The following is a 24,327-nucleotide window of genomic DNA, read 5'->3' on the forward strand; positions in this document are numbered from 1 at the left end:
GTCATCAAATGGTTGCTCGCCCTCCAAGCTCACAGCAACCTCACAGCCAGAATAAAACAGGAGGAGAAAAGCGGTGGTGACCGCTTCAGGAAAGCAAAAACCTTCTCAGGACTCTCTAAGCAACTAACTTCCCCCTCCACCTCAGCAGTCGAGCCATGTGACTGCCCCGCAAGGACTTCTGGGAAGGTGAGCATTTCAGCCCGGCGCATCGCCTCCTGGAACAAAATCCGAGTTCTCTTCGAAAGGAAGAAGGGGGATTGGATATTGAAGAGACAGTAAGCAGTGTCTGCCCCATGAAAAATATCTGACAGATCAAAGATGTTGGGGAGGAAACAGCTGCCTCAGAAGTACTGCTGGATCAAATGGATTCTAGGGGCTCTGGGCACCACTGTTGATGTGTTGATATTTTGCTGCAAGAGAGGAAGGGAAATGTAGTCTTTGTTCTAAGCAAGCTTGGGCTCAGCTTCAGTTCTATTATTATGGAAGAAGGAGAGAATGGCTATTAGGGAACAAGAAAGGGCTCTTCCACAGTCCCTCCACCAGCCCCTGAAACCGAGTCCCCCTTGGGAAAGAGTCTGGTGTACACAGCCGTATACTCTGGCATCTGTTCTAGACGGGCGGGGGTCTGAGGGCAGTTGTTGACACAGGCTTTGGAATGGAGAGACAGCAGTGGGCACCTGGGGATACTTGAGGATGCTGAGAACATTTGAAGATAATTCAGCCTCCTGGATTGGCCTGGAAAGAGCCATTAAAAGTGCAGGCTGGTTCCTCAGAGTCACCTCCTCCAGCCCCGTCAGTAGCAAGACACCTCACATTCCTGGTCCTCGTTTTCCTCTTCTTTAAAGGGGAGTAATAACCCTACCATATAGTTTGAAGTGATGCATGTCCAGTTCCTGTTTTATGCTATACACTCCATAGACGGCAGCTGTTATTATTATTATTTTTTATGCAGCAGGTTCTTATTAGTCATCCATTTTATACACGTCAGTGTATACATGTCAGCAGCTGTTATTTGTGATAGGAACATGATCTGGTCCCCACACCCCCTGCTCTAACTCAGTTCACATCCTCTTCTTCTCAGCTATACTGACTCACTTGCTATTCCTCTGTCAGAACATGCACTCTCTGGCCAGCTTTTGGCTCCTGGCTTTGCTCACAGTGGAATCTTGGCTGAAACACTTCACATCCTGGTGAATCCTGTAGTCCTTCAGGACTCAGCACACATGTGCCCTTCTCCAGAAATTCCTCTCTGACCTCCCCAGGTTGGGTCAAGCGGCTCCTCAGGCCCTCTAGCAGCCCACACTTATTTCTATCACGGTTCAGTTCTTACTGCACCTTTGGGCAGGCCGTTGCTAAGTTCCTTGCAAGACCAGTAAAAGTTTTCTGGGAGGTTAAGAAAGGGCCAGCCTTGGGGCTTCCCTGGTGGCGCAGTGGTTAAGAATCCGCCTGCCAATGCAGGAGACACGGGTTTGAGCCCTGGTCCGGGAAGATCCCACATGCCGCGGAGCAACTAAGCCTGTGCGCCACAACTACTGAGCCTGCGCTCTAGAGCCTTTGAGCCACAACTACTGAAGCCCGTGAGCCGAGAGCCCGTGCTCCGCCACAAGAGAAGCCACCGCAATGAGAAGTCTGCACATCACAACGAAGACCCAACACAGCCAAAAATAAATAAATAAATTTATTAAAAAAAAAAAAAAAAAAAGAAAGGGCCAGCCCACGCCACTTATTGAACCCTCTTCAGGAAAAGGAAGAGGAGGAAACTGTGCTGGGTTTTTCTTTTCTTCTTTCTTGTTTTTGGCCGCGCCGCTGGGCATGCGGCACTTATTTACCCAACCGGGGATCGAACCCGTGGCCCTTGCAGTGGAAGCGCAGAGTCCTAACCACTGGACTTCCAGGGAGTTCCCTGCGCTATATTTTAAATGTTTAAATGATTGGCAAGTCGTAGGTGCTCAACAAATATCTGTTGAATATAACAAATTAGTAATGTTGACACAAAGAAAGGCAATGCAGTATAAGTGTGCTATTTCCAAATGTGCAATTTGCGGATTTTTATTTTAAATGTGAATTCATAGTGCATTACAGGTGGTTGTTTATATCAGGTTCTGTCGCCCTATGTATACCCTCATCTGGAGGAAACTGCAATGGCCCCGTGCCCACCCTGCTGAGGAGATGGGAGCTCCTTGGGCAGGGCTGGGGGTGGGAGTATCTGAAGGCCCGGCACGCAAAAGGGGGGGGGCTCTCATCTTCCATCCTACACCCTCGGGGCGTCCCCTGTGCTAGCCTCGACCCCGGCCCCTCTCCCGCGCGCCTGGGTGGCGGCCTGGACGCCTCTCGCCGCCCCGCCCGCAGGCGGCGCCCTCCGGCCAGTCTCCCGCTGGGGTCGCGACGGGGCGTGCGCGCTCAAAGGATTGCATCCGCACTTCCTGGTAGCAGCGCGCGGGGCCGCCACGGGGTTGCTGCGGGGTCCCCGGGGCCGTGCTCTCAGCCCCGGCCTGTCCCCGGTCACCTGGGGCCGGGCGCGGCAGGTGCCCGGGCGGCGAGCTCGCCGCGGGTCTGTTTGGGCGCCCAGCGCCGCGGACGCGGAGCGCGAGCCAGGAGCTGGGAGCCGCCGCGCCTCGGGTGAGTTGCGGGGACCCGCGCCTGGCGTCTTGCCGCTGCTTCCCTCCCCACCCGGGGCTCCGGGGGGGAGGAGGCCGATGGCACCGCGCCGCTCTCCGCTTCCCTGGCTGTGCTCTGCGCGTCGGGGAGGGAGAGGAATTTCACTCCCGGGGATTCAGGGGCTGGGGTTCTCTATTACTTCAGAGATCCTGGAGTGGGTGGTGGCCCTGGAGTGAAAGCCGAGAACGCTGCGCTCCGGCTGGGGGGTGATCGTAGCCTTCGCGCCATGGTTCCGTCCCGGGTTTGGACCCGGGGGTGGGGTGCGGGGATGGAACCGGTGGCCTAGGTTGGGTGTATACTCACATCCAGACACTCGCACCCCCTTTCCAGGGGAGAGAGCTATTAAACATTGTAAAACAGGTGATGTTTTAGAAACAGTGTGTGCAACTTTCCTTCCTGGCACACACAGGTGGGCATACAGTCATGGACACACATGCCCGTGTATTCGTTGGGGCGGACTTTGCGTCCCCTCTCTTGGCCCTCGGGCGTTGGGGACGGTGCCCCCGCCTGCGCCGGGCATTGGGATTAAGCCCGAGGGCTTTTCAGGTTGGTTGTTCTCTGAGACCGTGGCGTTCTGGGTGGTTCCTCTGTGCCCAGCCTGGATGGCTCAAAATTCTCTCTAAATAACTTGGGACCGCCCTCCGGAACTTGTTGGCTCAATGAAACTCCTCTTCTCACCTGGGCAGGTGGCCTCGGGAGGTGGCAGCAGGGTCCCCCGCCCCCCGCATTCCGGAGGCGACCGCGAGGACCCGGCTTGCGGAGGAAGGTCCAGCTGGGAGGAAACGCACTTGCTTCGCCCCATTGCTTTGCTTGTGCAAATGACTCGGGTAAGGGCCGGGGCGGGGGCGGGGGGGGGGGTCGCTCAAACCCCGGAGATCAATCCACCACAGACCAGAATTGCAAAGGACACTTGAATGAGTGTTTGGATCTCAGAATTGTTCATGGCTTCAAGTCAGATCAATTTCGTTTGTGCTTTTCAGGTTACTTTTAAACTTCTTTAACTATAAAACGACTAAGATACACATTTTTTCTTGACAGCGCCTAAGACTGGAGTTTCTTTGTGGTTATCTCTAGAATAGAATTGTTGGGAATTGCAGGTGAGGATCCGCCTGGCTGCTATGAGAATCACAGGGATAGAGGGAACCTGTGGTTTAAAAACTATTAAAGAGACAGAAGGCGGCAATGCTACGTGTAAACCTTGGTTGGGTCCTGATTTGATGAAAATAGTTTTTTAAAAAATTGTGCCAATAGAGGTAATTTGTACTGGTTGTTTTTTAGTATTAAGAATATTAGTTTTGTTTAGTTACTTTTGGTAATGGTATCATGATTAGGGTTTTTTTTTAAACCCTTATCTATTAGAAATACATTCTAAACTTGAAATACAGGTTGAGGATTTGCTTCAAAATAAGCCAGTTTTGGGGAGGGCTGCTAGTGGAGAAGTGAGGGGGAACAAGGTGAAGGGAGATTGGCCATGAATTGTTAATAGTTGAAGATGGATGAAGGGTATGGGGGTATGGACTGCCTTGTACTCTTGACTCTGCTTTTGTATGTTTGGCATTTTCCTTTAAACGTTAACACCACTTGTGGAGCTTTTTTGCAGAAGGTAGATTTGGAAGGTAACACTAGTGGTTCTAGATTCAAAGCCTTCCACGGATCCTCACTCTTTGTTAGCTGGGTATAAAGGCTGCCTCTGCAGACTCATAACAAGTCTTTTTCTCCCTCCCAGGGGTGCCGCTTTATTTTGTTGCGAAGGCATAGAGTATTTGCTGAGTGTGACAAAGCTGAGAGGATCAAGTTGATGCAGGTGGATGCTGGGTCAGCTTTTTTTTATACAAAGGGTATTAGCGAGCATAGGGGTTGAGTTGTCTCCAAATGGACAGGTTGTGTAAAATGTGTTAGCAATTTTTCTGAACTGCCCAAATCCTTTCTAAGTTATGCTTATCAAAAAACAGAGCTCAGAGTAGTGAACACTCCCGTACACACTTAGGTTTTGTGTACACTTTTGGAAGCACTGTATACATCAATACAAAGTCAACATTATGAAAACGAATCACAAGGTGAGTGGAGCTCTACTTATTACCCGAGAGAGATCTTATCTGTGTGTGTGGCCTGTTTCCTGTCCTTACCTTGTTTGTTTCAGGTATCATGCAGTGTAAATATTTAGCAAAGAACTGGCTCCTGAAATTTCTGTGCATTCTTTTCCAAGAACCCTGCTTTCAAGAGGAGGGACCTGGGAACTTATATCTATATATTCATCCAACTTGCTTATTTTTGCCCCCTCTGGATTTATCTTATAATTCCTACTCATTCTATCATGCCTGATTAGTAATTTGGAAAAGTGATGATCTTATGAGGGAGCTATTAAAGTTCAATAGAGGGAGGAAAGGGAGGCATAGTCCTGAAAGATAAACCCACATTTCTTAGTAGATACCGTGGAACTGATTTTAATGCCTCCTTGCTTTTAAGAGAAAACAAGTCAAGTAAATTATATCAGTGATAGCTGAAAGTTGAAGTGTTAGATGAATCCCCTCAGCCTAGACCTTGCCCATGTAGATTCACTAGAATAAAAAAAGTTGTAAAGATGCTTTAAGTCAGATTCAGTTGAGGAAACGCCAAAGCATGTCCTGGTTTCCTCACAGTGCATGGGAAAATGAGAGAACCAACAAAAATCCCCTTACTGTTGGAAAATATCATAGTGAATTCATGATGGTACTTAAGTGAAATTGTTTGGCTTGTGACAGTTTTCTTTGTGTGAATCAAAGAAAGATGCAACTGTTAAGTGACTTTATTTTCTACCTCGTTCTCTGAGACAAGAACATGGAGAGAGGAAAGGAAGTTGCCAGGCTCTTAAGTGAACAGGCAGTAACCTCATGTTTGCTATCCTCTGTGAGAGGATGGTAGATTTGGGCGGGCTCTGGAGAGTTGATTGTTAATAGCCATTTTAAGGAATTACCACAGATGTGACACCATCTTCTCCCACATCATGTTATGGAAGGGTATAAACACATTAGAAAAGCAAATTACATACTGCTTTGTTGGCCTGGAAATGAGAGGAAAGGGTGTTGGCAATCCAGTCAATAATCCTCTTCTAATTTGTAAGCACTCTGCTCTCATCTACATCACTTCATCCTATCCTGTGGGGTTCAGCAGCGGTGCTGGAGGATTATTTTAGTTTTTAGCAGATGAGAACTTTGAAAATCTAAAGAAGCGAAGGCTTGCCAGGTGGTTTCTTTGGAGATATGGGGGAAGGAAATTTAACATCCATTAAGAGTTCAAGTCAACTTCACACACATGTTTTTAATTCTCACAAAGCTCTCTAAATTGGGTATTTTCAACCCATTTTGTGGATGAAATTGTAGCTAAGAGAGGTTAGTAGTTCACTTGAGGTCTGGCAGCTGGTAAAAATAGAGCCAGGATTCAAATTCATATCTGTTGGACCTTAGAGTTTACGTTATTTCCAGCCTCTGTGCTGGTCCAAACTCTAGCAGACAGCAGAGCTACCATACCCAAGAGTTCTTTAGTTAGTTTAGGCAAGCTATCTTTTTGCCACCCTCAACTTCCCTGGTTACAAACTGGGGCCATGTGCCACATTCAGCCGACAAGGATGTTTTATCAGGCCAGCGCAGAGTTTGGGAAAATCAAAAACAAAGCTGAGCCAATGTTGACAACTGGGAGATTTCAAATGTTCTGCCCCCAAGAATTCCTGAAGGCGGTACTGGAGCAGGCTTCTCTCTAGAGAAGGGTAGCATACTCCATTTCCCCCTGGTCCCCACCACTCACTATAGTGGTCCCCATCTTTGAGACAGGGGACCATCGCACTTGCACCATTGTTTCTTACAGTAAGAGGTCTTCCTACGTGTGCATCTCCCCAAAATGGAATAACCCAAGAGAGCTTGAGGGCTCTTGTCCCAAGAAAAAGGGAAAGAGCATATTCCTTTGAGAGAATGAAGACTCTTGTGTTTACTCTGCAGTGATTTTATGACAGAAAATACAAGGTATGTCATCATTTTTCTCACACCTTGTCTGTGTTACTCATTTACATAGAACTTTAGAGCTTACTACCCCTGCAGTACAATAAAAATGGAGTACATGTGTGGGTACGCTGCAGCAGAGAAAAGGAGTGCCTCCCAAACCCCAAACCACTGACTCTTTGTGAGTGGGAAGATGGGTCTTGTGCACCTGGGGGGGTTCCCCAGGGTCCTGTAGGGGTGGGCCACCAAGAAGCCCTCCGTCTTTAAGCAGCCTGACTTCGGGATCCAGAGGGATCCTGAGCTTGTGCCCTGGCTCTCTGCTTTGAGGGGCCCAGAAGGTACTCCCCTCCCCCTCCTCTGCCCGCCCCTCTCCAGCTGGTGACATATCTGTCCTACACACCACTGAGGCATGGCCCCGTCGGAAAGCTCCGCAGGCAGGAGGGACTGAGGCGCCCTAGTCCAGCCTTTGAGAGGTTCCTGGGGCGCAAGTCCAAGAGTGGCCTGATTCCTCATCTTGAAACTTTCACTTAAGGGCCGTGGGACAGATGTTCCCGCCTCTGCCTGTCTGTGGAGTTCCGTTGCAGTGGAGGCTGCTGTTTAGGTCTTTGTTTCCTCTCCCCGAGCCCTGAGTCCTCGTGGCTTCTGTGTGGAGGTGTGGGCATGGGTGAGGCGGAGGCGGAGGGGAGGAAGTGCAGATGGAACCTTGCCGTGCGGTTTTGAGGTAACGTCAGGTGTTGTTTTGAGACCTTTGTCACTAGAGCTGTCGGTCTAGGTGTGTGCGTACCCCAGTGTGAGAAGCGACGTGGCACGGGGTGGGGGGCGCTGCAGGCGGGCTGCCTTGTGGGGTTGGAAGAAGGACGCTAGAGGCTGAGGGCTTTCCGAAGGGCCAGGCCGGCGGGCTGGTCGGGGCCTTTCTGGGGCGCTCTGGGGCTCAGGTGTGTGGGCGTGTAGCTGATGACTACTCCCTGGTCAAACAGGCGGCCCGCAAGGGGACTAGGCTGATGACCGGCCGCGGCACACACGGGTGAAGCGTGGCGCCCCTGAGCGTGGACCCTCGCCAGGCGGCTGATGTCTTCCTGGTTCTCCCACCACCTCGCTGTGTGACCTTGACCTCTTTTGCTAACCACTCTGCCCTTCAGCTTTCTCCCGTGTCAAATGGAAGTCCTGCTCACACCTACCTCACAGGGCTGCGAGGACGAAGCGGCGCGCGGAGGGCCCGGCGCGGAGTAGGGGTTCCCTGAGCGTTGCTATTGCCGTCGCTGGAGCCCTGCCTTCCTTCGCTTTTGCCTTTATTTGGGGGATTCCCCCCCCCCCCGAGAATTTTAGAAGGCAGGCTGCAGGGTAGAAACGCTTTCCAGCTCTGACCTCCCTGTTTTCAGAGGCAGCCTGGCCTGCCTCGTGGCCTGAGGAAGCGTCCTCCGTGACGGATGTCAGCAGGGGCTTTGCTGGAGGAGCAGCTTTGGAACTGATGGCGAGGCCGGGCCGGGAACTGGGGCTTTGGCCCTGTCGTCTGGGGATTGAAATGCGCGGTGACTCTGGAAGGGAGATGGGTCCCCGGCCTGCCCCTGATGGAGGGGGGGGCAGATGGGGCAGATGCCCCTGCCTCGGCGGCAGGGCTCGCGGCCCCTGAGTCCTCTCCGGCGCCGCTTCTGTCGGCTGGGGACGTGCCCTCCTCACAGGCAGGCTGGCAGGAGCTAACAGAAATACGAAGTCCTGACCCAGGCCCCGTGAAGTACGGTGTCCGACCTGCCCTTTAGTGGCGAAATCAAAGACCAGGTACCCCAGGGGGTTTACCTTTAACTTGGAGAAATAAGAGAGGTGCTGTTAACCTGTATTTGCAGAGCATTTTGTAGTTTTAACAGGGCTGTCCAATTTGATCTTTGACCAGTGGCGCGGGGTTATTTGTTTGCATCTGTTTCTCTTGCCTTTTGCTCTCTGTCAGGAGAGGTACACAAGTGAACTGAGCTTCAGGCCAGAGGTGAGCCCAGAAGTGGGAACAGAGGAGTGGACTGTGCGTCCTACTTTATCAGAGAAGTAACCTGTGTTCGTATTCCTTACGCCCTTAAGGAGCCATAGGGAGTGGTGACATCTGGGGAGGGGAGGGGGGAGAGTGAGAGCTGAGGTGTTCTTGGGAAGCTGAAAGCATCCCCGTGTCCAGGGAGGCTGAACGGAGGGGTAGCCCCTCCCCCCCAGAGTCCCCCGCCAGCAGCCGAGGCAGAGGTCGCCCGGCTGACAGCTCCTGCCCAGACCCATTCACGGAGGTGCCAGCGGGGCTCAGGGGGAGGCGGGGCACTGGGCTGGTGGGCTCCCTCCTCCTCCTTCATGGAACTGTTGCCTTCCTCCTCCTTTTTTTCTCCTCCTCCGCTCCCAGCCAGGTGTTCCAGTGAGATGCTGAACTGCCTTCATGGCCCTCGCCACCCCAGCTCACAGCCCACAGAGCTGCTCCCTTCTGACTGTTCTGGACGGGGTTTCCCTCCACAGCCCCTGCCATTTCCCATTGCTGTCCTTGCCTCTGCGGCCTGCTAATCCCGTGTGTCCTGCGGACCAGCAGCAATGGGTGCTTGTTAGAAGTGCAGAAGCTCAGGCCCACCCCAGACACAGTGAATCAGAATCCAGCTTTTAACGAGATCCACGTTCGAGCTTCAGAAGTATTGGTCTGCAAGGCCATGACCTTACCAGTCACAGGTGGCCTGGCATTAATTACCTCTGATCTGTGTATATTCATACATTTTTCGGGTTTACCCAATATGGGAATAATACTCTATGTACCACTGGTTTTCAACCTCCCAGCCCCTACCGTTAGACTGTCTGAGGATGACAGCTCACTCCTCCCGGTTACACTGATTCTCAGGGTTCAGCAGAGTCTCTGGGAGGCGTGAGGAATTCCATTACAGTATCTCTCCCGTGAGAAACCCTGATACATACAGCTTTTATCTCAATTCTGTCATCTTACATTGTATTGTCAGCATTTTCTCGTTCTTTAATCTTTCTGAAGAGCTTGTCTTTCATGGCTACAGATAGTATCCATCTTATGACTGTCATAAATCATTTGACTACTTCCTTACTGTGAGGCATTTAAATTGTTCTGATCCTTTTGGGGTGGGAGAGTGTTCTGGAGGCTATTATAAGTATGCTGAAGTGAGCTGCTCAGGCCGTAATTACTTCCTTCAGCTCTGATTATTCCCTTATGATGAATTCCTGGAGTGGAGATACTGGATCAAAAGGCATGAACATTCTAAACACTCTTTAAAATGCAGGAGGAGTATAGGAAGTACCCTGACATATACCCTCCCGGGCACTGGGTTCTCTGGGGAGCAACAATCACGCCTTGTTCATCATCACACACGTCAAGGCCCAGCTTAGAGCAGATTCTAAGGTGTGACTCCCAGGGGGGTTGGGGAGTGGGAGGGAAGTTACCTGAAGGGTGAGTAGCTGCCTGTGATGGTGGCATTTCTTCCTCCTGGCCTGAGTCCTGAGTCCACTGACCAGGCTGCAGCTTCCTTCAGGGTGTGTCTGCATGTTTTAGCTTGCCTTCCAGCGGCAGGCGCAGGCAGGACGGGGAGTTCGTGGAGGCCTGAAATGACAGCCTCACTTACTAGTCCTGAATCTGCTGTTCCTGACGGGCCCCACACTTGTTTTTGCTCCATAAGTCTGTGACTGTTAGGTTCGTAACCCTTTTTCCTCCCAGGAGCAGACCAGGAAACTCATGTTAAATAAACTGTATTCTGAAAGGTACACTCAGATTCTGTCGTGAAGAAAAAGTGAAATATCAACATTGTATTTGTGATTGAGTCATAGTTTGAACTTGGATGCCAGGAATATATTCTTGGCCCTCTATAAATATGTTTGGAGTAAATGAGTGAATGAATATGCACAGAAAGAATGAGTTTGATTATGTTAAATAACGTACATATATTAGATATATTTGTGTGTATCACATGACATAATTAAAACATTTTAAACTAAATATTAAATCATTAGCCATTCATTTATATTAAGTATTTGACATGTTATGACTTCCAAATAGACACACACACACACCATACTTTCTGGAAATAAGTGTGATTGATTCAGAGGTTGTCTACAGCAAACAGCAGACTCTTTTATGAATGGAATACAGTATACAATAGGAAAACAAAAGTGGCTTCTTTTGTCAACATGTTTTTGAGATTCATGCATGTTGTATATTTCAGTAGTTCTTTTTTATTAATAGCTAATATTCCACTCTTTGATTATACCACCATTAATTTGTCCATTCTGCCTGGAAGACCATTTGGGTTGTTTTCAGTTTGGGGCTTTTATGAAGGAAACTGCTTCATAAAACAGTGAACATTCTTTTACAAGTCCTTTTTTAAAAACACGGTTTTCTTGAGGTGCAATTTACATGCCATAAAATCCACCCGTTGTAAGTGTACAATTCTATGATTTTTATAGATTTGTACAGCCATCACCACAATCTAATTTTTGAACATTTCTATCATCCCGAAAGTTCCCTCATGCCAGCTTAAGTCCCCACTCCTAAGCCCAGGCAGCCATTGACCTACTTTCTGTCTCTTGCCTTTTCTAGATATTTCCTATAAATGGAATCCTAGAATATGTAGGTTTTTTGTGTCTAGCTTCTTTCACTTAGCATCATATTTTTGAAGTTCATCCATTTGCAGCATGTATCAGTAGCTCGTTCCTTTGTATTGTTGAATAGTTCAGTTTTACAGATGTAACCACATTTCATTTATTTCTTCGCTAGTTGATGGACATTTGAATTGTTTCTGGTTTTTGGCTGTTATAAATAATGTTTCTGTGCACATTCATGTACAGGTGTGTGTGGGCCTATATTTTTATTTCTCTTGGGTAGATTCTAAGGAGTGTAATTACCAGATTATATGGCAAGTTTATGTTTAACTTTTTAAGAAACTGGTAAACTGTTTTCCAAAAGTGGCTGTACAATGTTAGAGTCCCACTGACAATGTATGATGGTTTTGACTTCTCCACATTCTTGCCAACACTCAATAGTGTTAGTTTTTTTTATTATAGCCATCCTAATGGCTGTATGAGTGTATCTTATTACAGTTTATGTGTTTTTCTTGTTTGGTTTTTTTTTTTTTTGGCCATGCCACTTTCGAGATTAGTTTCCTGATTGGGGATTGAACCCGTGCCCCCTGCAGTGGAAGCTCGGAGTCCTAACCACTGGACCACCAGGGAATTCCCTTATTACAGTTTAAATTTACATTTCCCTAATGACTAATGATGATTAGCACCTTTTCATGTGCTTATTATTATTAGTCATTCATATATCTGCTTTGGTGAAATATCTAGTTAAATCTTTTGCCCATTTTTTTAATTGGGTTGTCACCATCGTCATATGGAGTTTCAAAAAATTGTTAATATTCTTTAAAATATTCAAATAAAAATATTTGAAATAAAATATTCAAATATTTTTTTAAATTCTGAGGCAAGGGCTTTATCAGATATATGACATGCAAATATTTTCTATGAATCTTTGACTTATTTTTTTATTTTCTTAATGGCACCTTTTAAAGAAAAAAGTTTTAAATTTTGATGAAGTCTAAGATATCAATTTCTTTTCTTTTATGGTTTGCACTTCTAATTACATATCTAAGAAATATTTCCTAACTGTGTACAAGCCTTTTTTTTTTTAATACACTTTACCTTTTAGAGCAATTTTAGATTCACAACAAAATTAAGGAGAAGGTACAGTTTCCCAAAGAGATTTCTCATATATTTCCTGCGTCCACGTATGCATAGCCTCCCCTATTATCAACATCCCCAATCAGTGGTACATTTGTTACAGTTGTTGACCTTACACTGACGCATCATAATCATCCAAAGTCCATAGGTTACATTACAGTTCTCTCTTGGTGGTGTACATTCTGTGGGTTTGGACAAATGTATAGTGACATGTATTCACCATTACAGTAGCATACAGAGTAACACTAAAAATCCTCTGTGCTCCGCCTGTTCATCCCTTCCTCCCCTCTAACCCTTGGCAACTACTCATCTTTTTACTGTCTCCATAGTTTTGCCTTTTTCAGAGTGTCATATAGTTGGATCATACAGTATATAGCTTTTTCAGATTGGCTTCTTTCACCTAGTAAATGCATTTTTTAAGGTTCCTCCATGTCTTTTCATGGCTTGATAGCTTTTTTTTTTTTTTTTAATGCTAAGTAATCACAGTTTATCCAGTCACTTTCTGAAGGACATCTTGGTTCCTTCCAACTTTTGGCAATTATCAATAAAGCTGTTATAAAGACTTGTGTATAGGGTTTTGTGTGGACGTAAGTCTTACACTCCTATGGGTAAATACCAAGGAGGGCGATTACTGGATCGTATGATAAGAATATGTTTAATTTTGTAAGAAACCACCAATCTAAACTGTCTTCCCAAGTGGCTGTACCATTTTGTATTTCCACTAGCAGTGAGAGTTCCTGTTGCTCTACATGCTCGCTAGCATATGGTGTTACCATACAGGTCTTTTTGTGGACATGTATTTTAATTTCTCCTGCATAAATACCTAGGAGTGGAAGTACTGGATCATAGGATAGATGTATGTTTAAATGCCAGACTTTTCCAAGGGGTTGTACCATTTTATACTCCTACGTCTTTCCCAATACTTGGTATTGGTCTTTTTTTTTTAAATGGTATTTTAGGCTTTATTTATTTATTTATTTTTTGGTGTGGACCTTTTTTTTTTTTTTTGATTTTTAAAAATATTTATTTATTTATTTGGCTGCGCTGGGTCTTAGTTGCGGCACGTGGGATCTTCATTGCAGTGTGCAGGATCTTCGTTGCGGCATGCAGGATCTTTAGTTGCGGCACGCAGGATCTAGTTCCCTGACCAGGGATCGAAACCCGGCCCCCTGCATTGGGAGTGCAGAGTCTTAACTGTTGGACCACCAGGGAAGTCCCAATCATTTGATTTTTATCCTTCATTTTGTTAATGTGGTGTATCGCATTTCTTGATTTGTGGATGTTGAACCATCTTGCATCCATGGAATAAATTCACTTCATCATGGTGTATGATCCTTTTAATGTACTGTTAAATGCAGTTTGCTAAACTTTTTTGAAGATTTTTCCATGTGTGTTCATCAGGGATATTAGGTATAATTTTTTTCTTGTAGTGTCCTTGTCTGGCTTTGGTATCAGGGTCATACTAGCCTTACAAAATGAGTTTGGCAGTATTTTCCCCTCTTCACTTTTTTGCAAGAGTTTAAGAAGGACTGGTATTAATTCTTCTTTTTTTTTTTTTTTAACATTGTACATACTTTACATTTATTACTACAGTGATACATTTGATGAACCTATATTGACACATCATTATCACCCAAAGTCCATTATTTATGTTAGTGTACACTCTCGGTGGTGTGCATTCTGTGGCTTTGGACAAATGTATAGTGACATGTATCCACCATTACAGTATCATACAGAGTAATTTCACTGCCCTAAAAATCCTCTGTGCTCTGCCTGTTCGTTCCCCTCCCCCACATCTCCTGGCAACCACTTATCTTTTTTTTTTTTTAATCAGTCATCAGTTTTATACACATCAGTGTATACATGTCAATCCCAATCGCCCAATTCAGCACACCACCATCCCCACCGCACCGCGGTTTTCCCCCCTTGGTGTCCATATGTTTGTTCTCTACGTCTGTGTCTCAACTTCTGCCCTGCAAACCGGTTCACCTGTACCAGTTTTTCTAGGTTCCACATACATGCGTTAATATACGATATTTGTTTTTCTCTCTCTGACTTACTTCACTCTGTATGACAGTCTCTAGATCCATCCATGTCTCAACAAATGACTCAATTTCGTTCCTTTTTATGGCTGAGTAATATTCCATTGTATATATGTACCACAACTTCTTTATCCATTCGTCTGTCGATGGGCATTTAGGTTGCTTCCATGTCCTGGCTATTGTAAATAGTGCTGCAATGAACATTGGGGTGCATGTGTCTTTTTGAATTACGGTTTTCTCTGGGTATATGCCCAGTAGTGGGATTGCTGGATCATATGGTAATTCTATTTTTAGTTTTTTAAGGAACCTCCATACTGTTCTCCATAGTGGCTATATCAATTTACATTTGATGTGGACCATTTTTAAAGTCCTTATTGAATTTGTTACACCATTGCTGCTGCTTTATGTTTTGTTTTTTTGGCCCCGAGGCATGTGGGATCTTAGCTCCCTGACCAGGGATTGAACCTGCACCCCCTGCATTGGAAGGCGAAGTCTTAACCACTGGATCGCCAGGGAAGTCCCGTGGTCTTTTTAATTTTAGCCATCCTGATGGATGTGAAATTGTATGGCTATGTGCTTTTAATTAGCTTTTTCCTGATGACTAATGATGTTGAGCACCTTTTCACATGCTGTTGACCATTTGTTCATTTTCCTTTTGAACTGTCTTTTCAAGTATATTGCCCATTTTTGTTTTGAGTTGTCTTTTTACTATTGATTTGTAGACATTATAGATAAGATAGGTAGGAAGGTAGGAAGGTAGATAAGTAGGTAGATAGATAGATAGTCTGAGCACAAATCATTTGTTAGATATATGTGTAGTGAATATCTTCCCCCAGTGTATCTCTTGCTTTTTCATTTTCTTATAAATAGAAGATTTTAATTTTAATGAGTCTACTTTATAACTTTTTCTTCATGGTTGGTGCTTTTATGTTTTTTGTTTTTTTTTAAAATAAATTTATTTATTTATTTATATTTATTTTTGGCTGTGTTGGGTCTTCGTTTCTCTGTGAGGGCTTTCTCTAGTTGTGGCAAGCGGGGGCCACTCTTCATCGCGGTGCGCGGGCCTCTCACTATCGTGGCCTCTCTTGTTGCGGAGCACAGACTCCAGACGCGCAGGCTCAGTAGTTGTGGCTCACGGGCTTAGTCGCTCCACGGCATGTGGGATCTTCCCAGACCAGGGCTCGAACCCGTGTCCCCTGCATTGGCAGACAGATTCTTAACCACTACGCCACCAGGGAAGCCCGCTTTTATGTTTTGCTTAATAATTCTCTACCTACCCCCAAGGTTGCAAAGATTTTCTTCTTTGTTATCCTTCTAGATGCTTTAGTCTTAGCTTTTACATTTAGGCCTGTGATCAATCCTGAATTAATTTGTGAGTACGGTGTGAGATGGGATTGAGCTCCTTCTTTTTCATACAGTTATCCATTTACTGCAGCACCATTTATTGAAAAGACTTTCCTTTCCTCCATTGAATTGCCTTGGTACTTTCTTATAAATCAAGTGGACTGTTGGAACTCTCTACTCTGTTCTATCTGTTTGTCTGTTCTTAAGCTAGTACCACACTATCTTCAGTTCTGTAGTTTATCAGTCTTGAGATCAGGTAGTGTAAGCCCTTCAACTTTGTTCTTTTTCAAAAATTTTCAACTATTCTGGCCCTTTGCATTTTCTTTCCTTTTTTTTAATTAAGTTTTATTGGAGTATAGTTGCTTTACAATGTTGTGTTAGTTTCTGCTGTACAGCAAAGTGAATCTTTTGCATTTTTCGTATACACTTTAGAATCAACTTGTCAGTTTCTACCAAAAAGCCTGGTTGGATTTTGATCAGGACAATATTGAATCTACCAATCTAGAGAGCATTGTCATCTTAACAATATTAATCTTCCATAGACATGGTATATCTTGCCATTTATTTAGGTCTTTAGTTTCTCTCAGCAGTGTTGTTGTTATCTTCTCAGCAGTGTTTTATAGCTTTTAGCATTGATGATTTGTACATATTTTATTTTTTTAAATTAATTTATTTATTATTTTGCCTGCTCCAGGCCTTAGTTGTGGTGTGTGGACTCTTAGTTGCGGCATGCGGACTCTTAGTTGCGGCATGCAGGCTTCTTAGTTGCAGCATGAATGTGGGATCTAGTTCCCTGACCAGAGATTGAACCCAGGCCCCCTGCGTTGGAAGTGCGGAGTCTTACCCACTGGACCACCAGGGAAGTCCCTGATGATTTGTACACATTTTAAAAGATTTATTCCTATGTATTTTACATTTTAAAGTCCACTGTAAATGGCAATTTTTACATTTTCAAATTTTGTTTTATATATATGCTATATATATATATATATATACACACACATACATATATATATATATATATATATATATATATATATGCAATTTAAAAAATTGATCTGCAACCTTACTAAAGTAACTTAGTAACTCCAGTAAGTTTTGGGTAGATGCCTTAGGATTTTCTGTATGTATAAACATCATCTACAAAGAGTTTTACTTTATTCTTTCTAATCTCTATGCCTTTTTTTTTCCTTGCCTTGTTCCTTTAAGGGAAAAGTGGTCAGTTTTTCACAGTTAAGCATGATGATAGCTGTAGATTTTTAAAAAATGTCCTTTATCAGGTTGAGGAAATTTCCCTCGATTCCTACTTTGCTGAGAGGTTTTTATCATGAATGGATGTTGAATTTTGTCAAAAGCTTTTTTCTGCACTTCTCAAGATGATCATATGGTTTGTTTTCCTTTATTCTGTTCATGTGAATGTGTCTCTTTTTCATCTTTTGGCACTTTTTCGTCATGTCAAATTAGGGAAAAGACCACCGTTACTACTTCTAACACTCAAACATCTTGGCATGATTCATTGAATGTAGGTTCAGGAGCATGATTTAGACAATTTGAATCTGATAATCTCCATAAAATACTTTATAAACTAAAAAGCACCATATATATTTAGGTAGAATTATTTGACTTAAGAGGCCTACCTGTCCCCCAAAACTTCTCTTAATCTCTGAAACTTCTGCTGTTAGTCTCATGCCTAAAAAAATCAGTATGGGGCTTCCCTGGTGGCGCAGTGGTTGAGAGTCTGCCTGCTAATGCAGGGGACACGGGTTCGAGCCCTGGTCTGGGAAGATCCCACATACTGCAGAGCAGCTAGGCCCGTGAGCCACAATTACTGAGCCTGCGCATCTGGAGCCTGTGCTCCGCAAAGAGAGAGGCCGCGACAGTGAGAGGCCCGCACACCGCGATGAAGAGTGACCCCTGCTTGCCACAACTAGAGAAAGCCCTCGCACAGAAACGAAGACCCAACACAGCTATAAATAAAATAAATAAATAATAAATTTAAAAAAATCAGTATGAAAATAACAGAACTGTACACAATGAGATTTTGACCTTAAAAGGTCTTACTTCCTACTTTCTGAGCTTGGGAGACCTAACTTTTGGATATGACAAAGTCCTTCCATTTAAGTGTCCAGTAATATTTCTCAAAAAAAAAATTCTCATAAAAATCTGTGTACTCGTTGCCTATGTCCCAATTCTTCATTGACCTGAAAATCCTGGGGGACTAAGAAGTCTATGGTCCTTGGTCTAAGCACTGGAGAAATCAGTGACTTAAAAGGAATTTCAGATGATTTGGGGTGGAGCTATCACCCTCCCAGACTTCAGACTATACTACAAAGTTACAGTAATCAAAACAGCACGGTACTGGCACAAAAAACAGACACATAGATTAATGGAACAGAATAGAAAGCCCAGAAATAAACCCACACACCTATGGTCAATTAGTCTATGACAAAGTAGGCAAGAATATACAATGGAGAAAAGACAGTCTCTTCAATAAGTGGTGCTGGGAAAACTGGACAACTACATGTAAAACAATGAGATTAGAATATTTCCTCTCACCATATACAAAAATAAACTTAAAATGGATTAAAGACCTAAATGTAAGACCTGAAACCGTAAAACTCCTAAAAGAGAACATTGGCAGAACATTCTTTGACATAAACTGTAGAAATACTTTTTTTGGATCTGTCTCCTAAGGCAAAGGAATAAAAACAGAAATAAACAAATGGGACCTAATTAAACCTAAAAGCTTTTGCACAGCAAAGGAAACCATCCACAAAACAAAAAGACAACTTACTGAATGGGAGAAAGTATTTGCAAATGATATGGCTGACAAGGGGTTAATATCCAAAATAAAGAGCTCATACAACTCAATATCCAAAAACAAACAATCAAACCCAATCAAAAATGGGCAGAACACTTGAATAGACATTTTTCCAAAGAAGACATACAGATGGCTCAACATCACTAATTTGTACAGAAATGCAAATCAAAATCACAATGAGATATCACCTCAGACCTGGCAGAATGGCTATTGTCAAAAAGAACACAAATAACAAATGTTGGCGAGGGTGTGGAGAAAAGGGAACCCTTGTACACTTTTGATGGGAATGTAAATTGGTGCAACCACTATGGAGAAAAGTAGGGAGGTTCCTCAAAAAAACTAAAAGTAGAACTACCATATGATCCAGCAGTTCCACTCCTGGGTTTATATCTGAAAAAAAACAAAAACATGAATTCAAAAAGATACATGCAACCCAGTGTTCATAGCAGCACTATTTACAATAGCCAAGATATGGAAGCAACCCAAGTATCCATCAGCAGATGAACAGATAAAGAAGATATTGTATATGTATACAATGGAATATTACTCAGCCATAAAAAAGAATGAAATTCTGCCATTTGCAGCAACGTGGACGGACCTAGTGAAATAAGGTGCTTAGTGAAATAAGTCAGAGAAAGACAAATACTATATGATATGATGTATATGTGGAATCTAAAAAATAAAACAAGCAAATGTATAGACCAAAACAGAAACATTTTCACAGATTAAAAAGCAAACTAGTGGTTACCAGTAGGAAGAGGGAAGGAGGGAGGGGCAAGATAGGGGTATGGGATTAAGAGACACAAACTACTATGTATAAAATAGATAAGCAACAAGGATATATTGATAGCACTGGGAATTATAGCCATTGTCTTGTAATAACTTTTAATGGAGAATAATCTGCAAAAATACTGAATCACTGTGCTATATACCTGAAACCAATATAATATTGTAAATCAACTATACTTCAATAAAAATAATGAAATTATTTAATATAAGGAGATGTGTATGTTATATTTTCTGAATCCTGAGAGAATGGAAAAAACAGGTGGGTGTTTATGGTAGTAGTGTAAGCTGGCATAGGTCTGGGATGCTGTTATCGATGACTTATAGGACAGCTTGACCTTGGTTGATTGGGGAGGCTATCCCATGTTGTGTGAAGTTGAAAAAAGGATCTCCCTTAGGTGATTGGCCTGGTTCACTTTCTCAGCAATGACCAACAGAGCCATAGTTTTAGAAACTATGGACAACTGAACTTGAGCAGTGTCGTCATCTCTCTGATTGTTGAGTCATCCCAGGAGCCATGTTCAGTAGCTTGGGACTGCCAGTGAGGTCTCATTGAGCAGGGGTTTCTGATTGGTACTTTCCAGATCACTGTATGCTTAAACCCCTTCCTTTGCTTGAGAGCAGGACTAAAGTTGATGATAATTATTGAGAACTAGGAAGCAGTCTCTAGTTCAAATGTCCTTTGAGGACTAAACCTCTATAAACATGTTTACTAAGCAGTTGTCCCATATGTATTTGGACATTTCTGGTGGTGGTGCAAACACTAGCTACTAACATGTCCTCCTTTTGAACAATTCCCAATCTGACAACCCTTTAACTATTACTCTTATGAATCCCTTTCCCCTATGTGTTGACTTCTTTAGTTATATTCCTATTTATTGCTATCTTTCTTAAAATTTGGTGGCAAAAGCAATTAATACAAGGTATGGAACTCCTTTCTCCTTAATTCTGAACACTGTACTTGTATTAATCTGTGTGTTCCCACCAAAATGATGAAGAGATGAATATATATGTGTGGAATTTGCAATAAATAAGAAGACACAGTCACACTGTGAGGGAGGGATATGTGAAAATATACATCACCAGAATATTAATTTATAAGCGAACCTAGGGCATTGGGTAAAAATTAATGACAGCTGTATGGAAAACCGAATCTCATCAATGTAACCTAATTTTTTCAAGAACATTGTAAGGATCTGGAGGAAACAGGGCACATATATCTTGACTTTCTCATGCTGTTGATTTAATTATGAATAACATAATCAGCAACAACCCAGGGAAACATAGTTTAGCTTATATGATACCACAGTCAGATGGTGGGAAGGTCAGAGACATCAAGGGTATGGTGCTGGTGCAGGATAGCACTTACCAGTTAACCCTTCAGAGGTCACTCTGGGACCCAGTCCCATTAAATAAACTTTATGACTACTGATGTATTGTGTATATATTTGTTTGTGTGCCAGAAATACTGGAAACGGAAGTCAAAATAACCTGGATAAATTAGGTACTTACAAACTGGACAATATCAAATGAAGGCTAATTTTGTAAGCAGGAAGTTCAGATTGGAGAATGATTGGCTTTGTGCCTATTCTGGCAGAACAAGCCCCTGGGCCATGGTGAATCACAAGGTAGTTGAGCCATCAATGACTATAATATGGGTATGTGCAGAGTACCGAATCTCGTACGTAAGTCAGTGCTCTGGCTAAGGATACTTATAGGAGGCTGAGGAGCAGGCAGAAGATACAGTGAAGGCTTACAGTGGATAAAAATTTTGAAATAGAAGCAGGGACATACATGCAGCAAGATGGGAGGGATATGAAAAAGAAGCAATTAGAAGTATTTTGTATTAAGTAGGATAGGCTAAAATGCTGTAAAAATAGGTAAAAAAATACAGTGGCTCAAATTCAGTACAAGTTTATTGCTCTCATATAACAGTCCTGGGCGGATATTTCAGGTCATTGGGGGGCCCTCTATACTCAGGGACCCGGCTGATGGTAGCGCGGCTGCCTTCACCATGTGTCCTGCAGAGTTGCTCTGGTTGCCCAGTAGGAAGGCGGAACGAGCTTTGCCCAGAAATGGCTACTATCATGTCTGCTCACACCCCATTGGCTAGAAGTCAGTCATGTGACCATAGCTCACTGCAAGGGAGTCTGGGAAATATAGGTCCCCTGTGGGCTTCAGGGAGAGAAGAGAGCACAGATTTTGAAAACCACTAACCGTTTCTGCCATACCTCTAAGAAACAGAAGTTGACAACAGATTTCTCATTAACAATAACATTTAGAATACAAAAGAGTACATACCTTCAACTTAGAATTTAATACTTGTTAAACCATCATTCAAGAATGGTCAGCAGTCCCTATGGAGGAGAATTTGGCAATATCTGACAAAAGTATATAAGTAAGCGTTTACCCTTTGACCTAGCAGTCCCGTTTATAGTAATTATTCCAGAGGAAACACCTCCACAAATCATTTTTCCAGAAAGTACTTAGTAACTTATAAACTTATAACTTATAAACCAGAAACAAGTGATAGGGGTTGGGTGGATATGGGTGGAGGGATAAGGATGGAAACGGGGCTTTTCTGAGTATCTGTTTTTATATATGTAGCTTTGACTTTGAACTAAGTAAATATTTTACATATTCAATTACATAAAATTAAATAAAAATGAAAACAGCAAATCCTGTAATTGAATATACAAAGAACAACTAATAATAAAAAGCAGTACATCAAATTGATTATATAACTATAAAGAAAAAAAAAGAATTCAGGTAACTTTTTAACATAGTGCTCAGACTCTGTAACCGTAGTAGGATATAGTCTAGGGCAAAAAAGAGTGACAGTTATTTATATGGTTAGTTGTTGGCAATGGTATCAGTGTAGTAACTCAGAAACTATTTAGTATGTATTGTAGTTAGAATAAATCAATCAATATCTTAATGTAACTGGGAACCAGGTTATCACTGTGGGAGAAGGAAATAAAAATAAGGAATGAGATAAGAAAGACTCCTGTGATGTTAGCTTTGAATTGGAGGTTATCAGTATCAACTCTTGATTTAAAAAAAAAAAAAAAAATTCTAGTCCTGCCCACTAAAAGGGCTTAGACACAAAGATGCTCCAATAACGATGTGCACACCTCTTACCCAGGGTTTGCTTTCTAAATAATGTTTTTTACTAAAAGGAACTAGAGCGCCTTGAAAAAAATGACTCTGGGTCTGCAGAAGTATAAGGTGCCCAAAAGCAAACAAATGCTTAAAGACTGGACATGTCAGGAGGACACAGAGTGCCGGGAGGAGGGAGCTCTGACAGGATGAATGCGGGAAAGTTTAAACATTCAAAAGAATGATGATGGCAGTGGATTATAACATATTGAATAAAAACAAATCCATGAATGTATAATATATTTCCAGGGAGGGAAAAATTGCCAGTTTGTAAAAGCACAATAAGTCATAGAATTAGAAAAATCACTGTTTTGCAGTTCCCAGTATGGTGATTGATTCAGGCAATGGATGCTGGAACTATTAGGTCAGACTTTGTTGGGGAACAGCAGAGTCTAACAGTCTCAAGCTATCACCCTAGAGATTACTTATTGATTACAAAAGGGAAAAGGTACCCTACAGTAGAGAAATAGGGCAGACCCCTCCTTCATCAAATGCTCTAACTTCACATGACCAGTAATGAGACAGACTGACACAATGAGATGTATAATCTAGTGTTCTTACGGAAAATGCTTATCTAATACGGAGGAAACAATTAGACAAATACAGGTTGTATAATATTCTATAAGATGATTGGCTTAGAGTCTTCAAAAATGTCAATGTCATAAAGGATCAAAAAGAAAAAAATGGCAGGGAACTGTTCTAAATTAAAAGAGACTGAAATGACATAACAAGTAAATGCAATGTTTTATCCTTGATTGGATCTTGGACTTTTTTTAAAAAGCTATAAAGGATAATATTGGGACAATTGGGGAAATTTTAATATGTACTGTGTATTAGATAGTATTATTATGTTACTAACTAATGTCCTGGGTAAAATAATGGTATTGTAGCTATTTAAGAAAGTGGCTATCTGATCACAAAATAAAAAATCATTGTAGGAAAAGAGGAAAAATATAGGGCTAACCTATATAAGAATAACCTAGGATAACCATTGTTAAAATTTGGTATATTTTCATCCAGTCTACATATATTTAAACAAAATTGAATTGTACCATACATAGTTTTTAATATTGCTTCTTTTTGTTCTATATTATTGACAATTCTCCATTTCATTAAATAGACCTCAAAGACATTATTTTATAAATTTATTTTATTTATTTATTTATTTTTTAGCTGTGTTGGGTCTTCGTTTCTGTGCGAGGGCTTTCTCTAGTTGCGGCGAGCGGGGGCCACTCTTCATCGCGGTGCGCGGGCCTCTCACTATCGCGGCCTCTCTTGTTGCGGAGCACAGGCTCCAGACGCGCAGGCTCAGTAGTTGTGGCTCACGGGCCTAGTTGCTCCACGGCATGTGGGATCTTCCCAGACCAGGTCTCGAACCTGTGTCCCCTGCATTAGCAGGCAGATTCTCAACCACTGCGCCACCAGGGAAGCCCCCAAAGACATTATTTTAAATGGTTATATAATATCTCTGTATGTTTTCTTTAATTTAAAATATATTTTTTATTAAATGAGATTTATTACCATATTTCATCCATTCGAACATGCCATCAATTGTAAGACATTATTATTTTATGTACCACTAAAAAGAATATCCTGCCAAATTATGATGCAGGTGGGGTTTTTTTGTTGTTTGTTTTAAATTCTTATATTTATTGAAAGAGCTCCTTTAGACTTATTAGCCATAGGTTTTTTTTTTTTTTTGGTCATACCTTTTTTGTATATGTCTAATTAGGAAGTTATAAGCAAAATTAATTGGTTAAGGTCTTCCTAGAACTTCTTCACATTGAGTGTCCAACTTTTCTAAATTACGTGTCAATTTAGTCTTCAGTACCTGTGTTTT

At 42.8% G+C, this 24,327-nt stretch overlaps 1 protein-coding gene across 2 annotated transcripts in view; it reads left to right on the forward strand.

The window, feature by feature from the left end:
- The first annotated feature begins 2,425 nt into the window (after positions 1–2,425).
- The window catches only part of GPR160 (G protein-coupled receptor 160), a 42,288-nt gene continuing 20,386 nt past the window's right edge, over positions 2,426–24,327 (forward strand). The window contains exons 1-2 of one of the 2 annotated variants that reach the window (XM_036851253.1): positions 2,426–2,619; positions 3,345–3,485. The gene's annotated coding sequence lies outside the window, so the exon portion shown is untranslated. The remainder of the gene's footprint in view (positions 2,620–3,344; positions 3,486–24,327) is intronic. The other variant, XM_036851254.1, reaches the window with a different exon arrangement.

The sequence above is a fragment of the Balaenoptera musculus genome, chromosome 4, assembly GCF_009873245.2.
Source record: "Balaenoptera musculus isolate JJ_BM4_2016_0621 chromosome 4, mBalMus1.pri.v3, whole genome shotgun sequence".
Taxonomy (NCBI): domain Eukaryota; kingdom Metazoa; phylum Chordata; class Mammalia; order Artiodactyla; family Balaenopteridae; genus Balaenoptera; species Balaenoptera musculus.